This window comes from Pteropus vampyrus, unplaced genomic scaffold (genome assembly GCF_000151845.1).
Source record: "Pteropus vampyrus isolate Shadow unplaced genomic scaffold, Pvam_2.0 Scaffold40, whole genome shotgun sequence".
Taxonomy (NCBI): Eukaryota; Metazoa; Chordata; class Mammalia; order Chiroptera; family Pteropodidae; genus Pteropus; species Pteropus vampyrus.
This window is the reverse complement of record NW_011888821.1, coordinates 5,834,657-5,842,795: the sequence shown is the minus strand read 5'-3', so window position 1 is coordinate 5,842,795 and position 8,139 is coordinate 5,834,657.

Below are 8,139 nucleotides of genomic sequence, written 5' to 3'. Positions count from 1 at the left end.
CTGATCGATGGTCTTGATTCCCATCTTTTACCACTCTAGGCTATTTATTTGTTCAAAAAGCATATAATTTTTTTGGAGCATCCTTTTAGTGAACTCCTACTCATACATCAAAGCCCTGACATGCTTCATTAACTCTGGGTCCCCTGCCCACCAATACCGGTTTTGTGCCTTGGAAATGCTTCCAGCTTCCATTTGGAATTATCATCTTCTCGTCGTACTAGAGCCTGAGGTCCTGAAGGGTTAAGACTGTGTCTCATTCCTCTCAATCACCCGTCTCTAACAAGGCCCTGGCAAAGGTAATGCTTGGAAAATATTACTGCACTGAGGACATAATGCTATGTTACAAATTATTCCAAAATTCCATGGCTTAAAACAACAAACACTTATCTTATAGTTTTAAAAGATCAGGAATCTAGTGTGACTTAGTTCCGTCATTTGATTCAGGGTCCCTCACAAGGCTGTAGTCTGTATCCCAAGGGTCAGCCAGGGAACGGTCCACGTCCAGGCTCACTCATGTGGCTGTTAGCAGCCCACAGGTCCTCATTGCCATGTGGACTGTTCCATGGGGCAGCTTCTAACACAGCAGCTGGATCCATCAGAGTGAGCGAGAGAGAACCCAGAGCCCTTGTAACCTAATCACAGAAGGGATGCCTCATCACTTTTGCCATGTTTATTAGAAGCAAGTTACCAGGCCAACCCAGAGAGGCGATTACACAAGAGCCTGAACACCTGTGGGCGGGGCTCACCTGGAGACATCTTAGGAACTGCCTACCTCGAATATCTTGACATTGTACCTCAGAAAAGATCAAGCCTTGGGTATGCTTGACCTGCCTTCTCTAAGAGCCATCTTCAAGTCTCCCTGCTCCATCTGCAAGTCCTGTGCCCTTCCTGGAAAACAGGAGCCAACTCTGTTCCCTGGCAGTCTGTGAATGGCAGTCATTCCCTACACTCAGTTCATCCATTCATTTATTCTGCACTTCAGCCCTGGGCGTGCTGCTTAACCTCATTGTGTTCTTCATCTGTAAAACGAGGTTGATAATAGAACTCACCTCATAAGGCGGTTGTGAGGATTAAAAATGCACACAAAGCCGCTGAGAGTAGTTCTTAAAACAATGCAAATGCTAAATAAACAAAAACAGCACTTTAGAGTCATTACTATTATCGTCATCACTTTGTCCATGAAGGTCAAGTGTTCGAAAAGGCTGCTTCTGTGTGGTGGGTAGTGAGAAGACACCACTCATACAGATCCTCCCAAAAATAGAAATTAAAAACCCCAAGGAAGAAAACATGGCAGCCCACCATTGTCAAGTGTGGATTCCCCAAGGCAGAAGTTGGAAGTAGATTACGATTCCCAAAACTGTAGTATGGATAGAAACCAGACTGGGGAGTGAGACCTCTTTCTTTTCTTCTTTTTCTTTTTTTTTTTTAAACAATACGAAAATTGTATTGTGAAACAGAGTGGAACCTTTTAAATATTTCTGTTTGTTTGTTTCTTTGTTTGTTTAAATCCAGCTGGTTTCCGTAAGCAACGAATATGGTTCTTTAGAAGTTAAGGATAACTCAGCTATGCTAAGGGACCCAGAGATGTGACCCTTACAGTCTGAAAAATTAAGTGTGGGAAGGGGAAGGGAAATGGCATTTACCACGTGACAGCTGTTAAGCCACGGAGCGCATTTGGAGTTCTGCTGGCATTCGCTCATCCTTCTCGCCCTACCGTTTTAGGTGGGAAGTTCTTCTTAACCCTCACCCCCTTTTAAAGAAATGTTGGTGAAATTCACCTTACAAAAGTAATCATTTTTAAGTGAATAATTCAGTGGCATTTAATATATTCACAGCCACCACATCTAAAACATTTACCTCACTCTAAAAGGAAACCCTTACCCACTAAGCCAGTATTCCCATTCCTTCCCCGTCCCCTCCCCGCAGGCCCTGGCAACCACCCATCTATAGTCGGTCTCTGTGGATTTACCTAGTCTGAATATGTCACATTAATGGAATCATACAATGTGACTTTTTGCATCCGGCTCCTTCCACTTAATGTTTTCGTATAATGTATTCGAGGTTCATCCACATTGTAGCATGTATTCATGTGGCATTCCTTTTTATGGCTGAATAATATTCCGTTGCATGAGTGTAGCACAGTTTATTCATCTGTTCGTCCTTTGATGTTCAGTTGGATATTGCGAATAATGCTGCGGTGAGCATGTGTCCAGATATTCGAGTATCGGTTTTCAGTTCTTTAGGGTATATTCCTAGGAGTGGAATGGCTGGGGCATAGGGTAATTCTCTGCTTAACTGTTTGACGAATTGCTTCATATTCTGTTATTACAGATGGAGACAATACCCTGAATGCTTTAAAATACTTTACGTTTAGAGTAATCAGGCCTCTTAGACTGAAAAGTCATTGCCATTTTCTCCAGGTCATAGTTCCATGAGGGAAGACTTCCTGGAGGAGGCAAGACTGTCTAAAGAGAAGCAAGTCACTCCTGGGGGTAGAGCAGAGCAGGCAGAGTTTAGGTGCTGGAGTGACCTGAATAGGGGCAGGCAGCTTAGTCTGGTTGCAGCCAGGGGGCCTCCTGGAAGGAATGCAGGCCAGAGAGGCTCCATTCATTTCTTCTGGCGGCTGATACCATTATTTACCTTTCAAAGTTAGACAAGCTGGTCTCTGTTGGGTCTCACTTTAGTAAAAATTACTTTTTCCAGGACAGGCTTTGGGGCTTTGTCCAGCTTACACAAGCTTGTGGGCTTTCTTACCAAATAGGTTAACGTCCTACCTACACACCTCAGGTCTATGGGGCAGAAACGAGAGATGACACAGAGAGATGGCTGGCTCTGCACCGTCCCCACTCACAATCATGTTTGTCTCTCTGACCAAAAGACAAAAACTGAGGTCTTGCAGTATGGTGCGAAAGGAACTAGGTCACGCCACCCCACTTCCAAAACCTCCGTGGCTGCCCCGTGTCCTTTAACATGAGCGCATCCGCCTCCCTCCGGGTGCTCCAATCTCCCTGCAATAGCGAAATTACCACCGTTATCACCATCAGCTCAGTTCCCGCCTTCTATCCGGCACGTTCCACGAACTATCTTTTCAGCCTTCACTGTAACTCTGCAAGGTAGATGAGAGTATCCTCATTTTACAATGAGAAGAGCGAGGTTCAGTAAGTTGGGCAGCATCAGGGTTTGAGCCCAAGTCTGGGCTGAATTTCAAAGTCCATGCTCCTTCCGTTGCACTGTGTGCAGCGTGCTGTACATTCCATCTCTATAACTTAGGCAGCCGGCATAGCTGGAGCTTTGTAACCTTTGACCGCATGGTGCCTTCTCCCCCTGCACCCAGACTGGCGACCACCATTCTGCTCTCTGCTTCTATGAGTTTGGCTATTTCAATAGCATCTTGGAAGGAAGGAAAGGAGAGTTAGAGATTAAGGAGAGAAAAGGAGGAAGCACAGAGTGAATGCAAAGAAAGAAAGCTGACAGCAAGCGAGAGAGAGACGGAGAGAGAGAGAGACAGAGAGAGAGACAGAGACAATGAGTGGGGGAAATTAGGCAGCAGGGGAGAATGTGGGGAACAGCAGAAGGAAGAGAGGAGGGAAGGAGAGAAAGAGGGAGTGGGAAAAAGAGAGAGAGAGAGAGAGAGATAATAACAGCTGAAAAGTGCCCCATTTTGTGCATTTGGCAGAACCCACATATCTCCTAGATGAAACCCAGTCCCTCTGAATGATTTCTCCCTGGCTAGGGGCCAGCAGGGAGAGTAGAGACAGGAGACAGTGACACAGGCACATTTATTGATTCCAAATAGACTTCCCTGGGGGCACATCAGAATGATTTTCAGGATTCAATTGAATCGACTCTTTCTTTAAATTAAATTCTTTCATCACAGCTCAGTTCCTTAAGAGTCGCCCAGTGCTGTCCTAAAGGGGCTCTGATTCCCAATTAATAAACGAGACTTTGAGTCATCTGACCCTGCATTTTGCCAGTGGAGCAGACCTAACGACAGAACAGGTCTGGGAAATGCAGAAACGTGCACCTACGATTTTTCTCCAGGAGGGCCCACCTGGATGAGCTGGTTACGGGGAAGGGTGGGGGCAGGGCATGGCTACGTTTGCAGGAAGCTCCAAAAACAGATCCTATTTCCAGGGGAGCTGGCTTCTCTCTGCAGCTTGTTACATTTGAGACCCCACTCAGAAAGAGTCCGGGGGCGTCTTGGGTCTAGGAAGTCAGCACCTCTTGAAATGCAAGGTTATCTGGGAGAAAGGTGGGCAAGAGCCCACTACTTCTGGCCTCCTTTCCCCTCCCTTTGTAATTATGAATTCTTTCTTTTCCTTGGATGGAGGTGAAGTTTCACATCCTGGGGGCGGGGGGCAGGGAAGCAGCTGGGCTGCTTTGAAACAGAGGCATTGAGATGGAAGTGGAGGTGGGACATACACTTTTTGGGAACCCACACTCCCACCTGGAGCTTCGTGTGCACTGTGTCACTTAATCCTCACAATAACCCTATGCCGTCGGTAGAACTAGCTAGCACCTGCATTTCACAGGTGAGGAAACCGAGGCACAGAAGAGTTAGAGGAGGTGCCCGCGGGCACATAATGTGGATGTGACACAGGCAGAGTTGGAGCATGAGTCTGTTCATCTCCAGGTCTACAGAACAGCTGAGAGTATGTATGGCTTCTAGAGCCAGCCCATCTATATTTGAATCTGAGCTCTTCTCCCTATCTGCTGTGACCTTGAGCAAGTTGCATAATGTCTCTGTGCCTCGGGTCACCTTCTGTGATAAAAGTCTGCCCACTGCACGGGGTGGTGAAGAGTGAATGAACCTATAAATCCACATGATCTAGTGGTTAGCCTCGCAGAGCAGGGACTGCCTGGACAAGGGAATTGCTAGGCGGAGCTTGGCAAATGGATTTTTACATGCTTAGGTGCAAAGCAGAATTCAGTGGGATGTGAGGGAGAGCTCACCTGTGGGAGGGCGTGGTTTCCGAAGGGGGTGAGGGGTAGCTCAGCCCAACTTTACGGGAGGAGCAGGAAGTCCTCTGCTACTGTTCCAAGCCAGCAGAAGGCGGGTCACCTCCAGGGCAGTTTTTACCTTGTTCTTGCAGCTCCAAGGAGACTGCTCATTGCAGCCAAGTGGATCTGGGGACAGTCCTCCTGGCATCCTGCACAGAGGGCTTCCCACCCTGTGACCAGAACCCAGTGGTACAGGAAAGAGTTGCACGTGCCCCTCCAACAAAACGAGCCCTTTCTGTTGCTCTGAAAACCATAATTAGGCCAGATCTCAGCGTGGCGGCCAGGATGTGTTTGAGCCCAGCTTCCAGCCCTGCTTCCCCAGCGCCTGGTTAACTGAATATATTCTTTCAAAGGGCTGCATATCAGCATTTCGCCAGATGAAGTGTGACTCTGACGGAGCTCCCTCTGTGAGGGAGACCACGAGACAGAATACATCAGATAGAAAGGGGTTCAAGTCCCAGCTCCGCCACTTCCCAGCTCTGTGATCCTGGAGAAGTTATTTAACCCACTTTAATCCCCAATTGCCTCCTCCTCCATAAAATCCGGATAATAATATTACTGACTGATTAAGGTCATTATAATGATTAAAATGAGATCATCCACATAAAGCTCTTAGCACAATGCCTAGAAGGTAATCTCTTAGTATTTGAGTCAGTATTTTCATTCTTGATCAGATGTTGATGCTACTAGCTAGTAAACTTAATAACATTAACAGAAAACTCGAGTTTTCGGGGACTTTTCCTGGGAGGAGTTCATCACCAGTTCCTCCCAGCTAGGTAGGGTCCGTCCAGGTCCACATCCCCTCTGAACTTCTGAGCCGTCTGAAGAACAGGGTCATGGCCACGAAGCCGACTGGGGATTTCTATCAGGAGGAGCATCCCTGCATGCGAATAAAGAGCTCCTTTTTTCAGTTGAGCAGCAGGTGTCAGTGGTTTGGGTTGGCCACTCACTTGGGCATAGTTTCCTGCCTCCTAGCAGGTTCCTTGAAGTATTTCAGAAAGCACCAAGAGCTGTGCCAGTGGAGGCGGGAGCATCTTCGGTCAAGTTCCCTTTCCTGCTCTGTCAGGAAGCTCGAAGCAAATAGTCAGACAAACCTTCTTACTCTTCCTCGCCAAGTCAAACCTTTTCCTACCTAGGGGACTTTGTATCTGCTATATCCTGTCAGGCAGTCCCATCCCTTAGATATATGTGTGGCTCTTAGACCATTCAGCTGTCTGTCACTATCTTAGTCCAGAATCCCGTATCTCATTCATATCTCCACTCCTCCCCCACACTCTCCAGTCCCTATCCTGTTTTTTATTTTCCCCAACAATCAAGGGAAGCCCCAACAATAGGCTAACAAACTAACGTTTACCTGACTCTCAGAAGACCCCAAAATGTAAATTTCTTATGCAAGTATCAAGATCCTTAAAAATATCCATTCCCTTTGACTCGTAGAAACAGCCTCAGGTACAAAGAACAGTGAGCAAGGACATTCATCCAGGGAGTGCTTAGAGAAGTGAAAAGTTGGAAATCACCGAAATATCTAACCATGGAAGGATGGATTAAAACGTTAGCGAACATCAGTGTGTTATAACATCACTCAGGCTTTTTGAATCTTGATGACAGTGGGGGGTGCCATCGGAGTGCAAAATACATCTGAATATTAATATTTAGTTACACTGTAAGTCTGAATGGGTGCGTGGAAGGCTCTATTTCAAACTGTTAAGCTTATTACTGACAGAAAGAAGCATGAGTGATTATTCTCTTCACATCTTTTATGTTTTCTACGACATGTTTGCAACAAACATATATGACATTTTTTTCCTCAGGGAGGGAGCCCCTCGATAGGCTTTCGTATAGGATTTTTTCATTTAAATTATGAATCTTTCGCAATCAATGTAGTATTATAGAAAATATCATTGTGACCGGAGGAAAAAGTTCAGGTGTGAAACATCACCCATAGTTTTCAGCAAGATTATTGTTTGGATGTCTTTCCTTTTGCTCTCTGGTTTCTGATAATTTCATCAGTTTGTGCTTTCATCTGTCATGAGGTCTTCATGTAGTTGCCCCTTCAGTAAACACTTTAACATCAAATTATTGGAGAAAATGTCACAAATAAGGCTCTGTCAGTAGTGTTTCAAGGACAGTGTCTTTCTTGATAGAAATGATTTCAAATCCCTTTCCATTGCATCTAGTGTTGTATTAACAGCTTGTTAAAACATGTCTTTATCACTCCTTACTTTGTTGTCATGACTTACATTTCTTCATCGCTGCTGTGGATGACCTATTAATCAAGTAAATTAAGTTCTTAGACACTTAGACACTAAACATCCGGTGTTATACAAGGCCCTTTTACCCATTATATATGTGTCTAAACATTTCAGTTCTAGACAGATATTTATCTTCCTGGGGAAAAAAAAAGTCACGTTCTGTAAAATTGAAGCCTAAAATTAACTGGGCTTATAGGAAAAATAGAGTGAGGGCAGACCACTTAAAACCTGTGCAACTATATAAGAACTCAAAAACAGCAGTCGATAACCCAGGAAGCAGACTTGGGTTCTCCAAGTCAACCACATAACGTGGCTAGAGGCTGTCTCAGTGGATCCCAGGATGGCCAAAATCAACACGTGGCAGTGCTGGCAAGTGCCAAGCGGGCACAGGAGGCAGTGTGGTGTATTGAGAGCTGCCCACAGCTTTCTTGCCGTCGTTACGCAGGAGGCCCACTCCGAGGTGGAGGTGGGCCTTCTGGCTGTTTCTGAAGGACAGCTGTGGGAAGGGTCCAGGAAGCCCAAAGGGAGCCCCGTCCCTCAGTAGGACCCCCCCCCCCACTTTGTGGAGTGAGCTTCACCCCACTCCCGGCCCCCTAGACGCTGCATGGACTTGGAAGTAGTTAAGGTCACTTAATGCTGAACCCCAAGTGGGCTGACAGCTGTGAGCCTTCTTAGGAAGAAGAACTCAGATCTTGGGGGGTTTACCCACTCTGAGGGGTAGTCTCGCTTTATATGGGAGGAACCTCAATCTTAGGGGGTGGCCCACCCTAAGAGGAGAACCTCTACTTTTAGAGGGGTTTGCTTTTATGAGGGAGCCCCACTCTGGGGGAGCTCTGCTCTTGGGAGTAGCTACTCTGTGGATGGAGCCCTGCTCTTGGGGGCAGCT